Here is a 3,350-nt window from a genome sequence, read left to right as displayed (position 1 = left end):
CCCGAATTTTTATTTTCAAAGATTTTCCAATTAAATTTAATAAACCGACAGCTTGGAAATTTATTTTAATATTTTATTGCGAACACTGTGAGAAATCGAATCGAAAACCGATTGAAAAAGCCGAAAACCAATTGAAAATCAAAAGATTTGGGTCGAATCGAACCGAATCGAACCGGTTCGACCCAAACCATCTAGAAACATCTATTTCTTTTCTTTTTATCTCCAGCGCTGCACCTCTACTTCTCATCCTCACCAGCGCCCCACCTCCACTCCACCAACACAGCCACCGCCCCTCCTCCTCCCTCTCTTCTTCTTCTTCTTCTTCTTCTTCTTCTTTCTTTCTTTCTTTCTTTCCTTTTTCTTTCTTTCTTTCCCTTTCTTCTTCCCTGCAACTGTGTCTGCGTCACTGCCAGCAACTCCAGCAACGTCGGCCGATCACCACCGCGCGCCAGTTGCAGTCGCACCGCCTCCATCGCGCGCCAGCACGTCCCGTAGCTCCTCCGCGCGCCACAGTCGGCCCTCTGCCAGGTCTGTCGCGCCTACAGCAGCAGCACCAGCTTCAAGCCTCACCGCCAGCCGCACCTCCGCCCTCTGCCAGATCACCCAGCCACCGCTGCAGCTCCCTGTCGCAGAAACACCACCAGATCGTGCCACCTTCGCCTTCCCTTGCCACTGTCAGTCGGATCGGACCACTTCTGGCGTGCGTAGCTCCGATCCAACACGAGCAAATTTCCGATCTAGCAAAAATTCGACAAAAAAAAAATTATATTTGGGGTATAAATTAATTTAACTACATTTTCGTTAATTTAATTTTTATTAATGATAGTTAATTAAATTTAGTCACTTTAGTTAGTTTAATTCTAACAATTTTAGTTGATTAACTTGATTTTAGTAATTGATTTTAGTAATCTTGAGAAATTAATTTAAATAGTATTAATTTATTGATAAATAAAATATTTAGTTAGTAATTTTAGTTGTTTAGTTAGTTTAAAATGAATTCAAAATAGTTATTGATTAATTAATATGAAGTAATTATTGATTAATAAAAATAATAGTTAGTTAAAATTAAATTCAGTATTAAATAATTTATTAGGAAATTTTGGTAATAATAAAATTTATGGAATTTAAGTGTGGATTGAAGGTAGATTATATTGTATGTAATTTTAATTTATAAATTATGGATGTAGGTTGATGTTAAGGTTGAATGTAATTTTGATATTACTATTTGGATGGAGGACGGGAAAAATTGCATTGATTGAATGCCCGACGGATGGGCTGTGTGGTTTGGAATTATTAAATAAATTGTTGATATTTTAACAGGTGGATAGTCCAATTTTTAGGGGAGATGCTGTCGAAATTTCGGTAGAAAATAAAATAAATTTCAGTAAAAAAATAAAATAAATTTCGGTGGAAATTAAAATAGATTTCGGTAGGAAATAAAATAGATTTTAGAAGAAAATAAATGAAATAGAGTTAGATAGAGAAATAAAAATTTATTACAGAAAAGAAATTAAATATCGAGATTAAATTACGTAGAAAAATTTAGAATATAAAATAAAATTATTAGAAGGGTAAAGAAATATTTTGTCTGATAGAGTTATTCTTTTTGTGTCATTCTTACTTTGCTTAGATCGCCCGGGTCCATCTAGTGCTCCTCCAGGACAACATCAAAGCTAGAATTTCGCTCTCCATCACTGTGAGTAATAATAAATAATGTATATCAACACTGCATTTGCATAACATTTATTCATAAACATTATATTTTTATTTACATATTTACAATATATTACAAGTATTTTATCATATATATTATGTTACGATCATTATAATTATACTTATATATAATTGTGCATTTGGATGAAATTGGTGTAATACGTTGAAAGAATTGTTTGATTACTTGTGCTGTGCATATACTGTGCCTTGTTTGTGTGGAATTGGGATGAAGTGGGTCACCATGGGTTTGTGAGACTGTTTCTGTTATACGGATCCTGATTCTGATTTCTGTTATATTCTGATTCTGTTATATGGATCCTGATTCTGTTTCTGTTAGCCGGGTAAATGGGAGATCGGCGTCCCCGTGTGCACCTACCGTTACCGTTACTGTTAACCACAGGTTGGCTTCTTTATTGGGCGCACCGGATAATCTAGATTTGATCGCAGCCCGCAGGGTGGCCTCCTGTTGTGAGCGCCTGATGATCTAGATTTGATGGAGACGACCGGGTTGCCTCCTGTTGGTATGGAAAAGAAAAGAGATAATGGAAAAACAATGAGAGGGCTGGTCAAGTGAGGATTAGACCGGTCGGCCAGTATGGGGGATCGGCTCCCTGGTGCACATGTGAGAGGATGAGCCATGTGGGAGGACGGCTCATCGGGGGTTCGGTGACTCCACTGACTAATTTCCACGTGATGTGATTATTTGAAGGTGATATTGTTTGTAGGTGCTGATGTAATGTCATATGATTGACTGTTGTGTGTTCATTCAGTATACTAGGGTGCATTTTGCTTGACTGTATGTGGTGTGTATTATTTATTATTATTCACTGAGTTGTAAAACTCACCCCCTTCTCTCCAAACCTCCCAGGTACTAGGAAGCAGCTGATTCGACTGAAGCTCTGCAATCTTCTCCGCAGAGTTATAAATGTAAACTTTACATTTCTGTTGTCTAATTTTGGATGTATAAGTTACTCTATTATCAGATTATTATTGAACTCCGCAGTTATAGGGTTGTGTATTACTATTGGATTTATTGTTAGCACTACACTATAAATTAAATATTATGTAATTAGCTGCAGGTGAGCCAGTAAGCCCATAATGTGATTATAATTTATTGTGAATAGGCCCTGGTTAGATACTATGTGTTAATTGAGATTTAGGCTTACTACGGGCCTCGGGGGCCTTAAGCTTACCTGGGCCCTAGTGCCGGTCCGGCCCACGGAAATGGGTCGTGACATATATTATATAGTATATGAGGTATACACTAAATATGGTAAGAATATAATATATTTAAGGATTTTAATTTTATTGGTTGAAAAAAATAAAAGTAATTTAATTTTGATTGGTTATATTAATTTCCTATTTAAATGTAAATTCTATTGGATAACTAATAAATTAAATTATATAATAAATAAGATATATATTAAACATATAGTAAAAATGTAATATTTTTAAGGATTTTAATTTTAATTGGTTGAAATTGTACCATATAAGCTACATATTAAATATAGTAAAAATATAATATATTTAATTATTATTCTCAATAAATCTTTAATTTGATTGGTTATTATGACCACATGTTTTTTCATCCTTAAATCTTGGCAAAGCATTTACAAAAGATACGGTTCAAACCGATA

General features: G+C 35.1%; 1 long non-coding RNA gene across 1 annotated transcript; it reads left to right on the top strand.

The window, feature by feature from the left end:
- Positions 1-233: 233 nt before the first annotated feature.
- LOC149498354 (uncharacterized) lies at positions 234-2,834 on the top strand. Its single transcript, XR_016319804.1, has 3 exons — positions 234-774; positions 1,631-1,696; positions 2,582-2,834. It is a non-coding gene; the product is annotated as an uncharacterized LOC149498354 (long non-coding RNA).
- The last annotated feature ends 516 nt before the right edge of the window (positions 2,835-3,350 follow it).

Source organism: Jatropha curcas, chromosome 2, assembly GCF_041381405.1.
Source record: "Jatropha curcas cultivar XTBG-Jc1 chromosome 2, XTBG_Jcur_1.0, whole genome shotgun sequence".
NCBI classification, from domain to species: domain Eukaryota; kingdom Viridiplantae; phylum Streptophyta; class Magnoliopsida; order Malpighiales; family Euphorbiaceae; genus Jatropha; species Jatropha curcas.
This window is presented reverse-complemented; position numbering and strand designations above follow the sequence as displayed.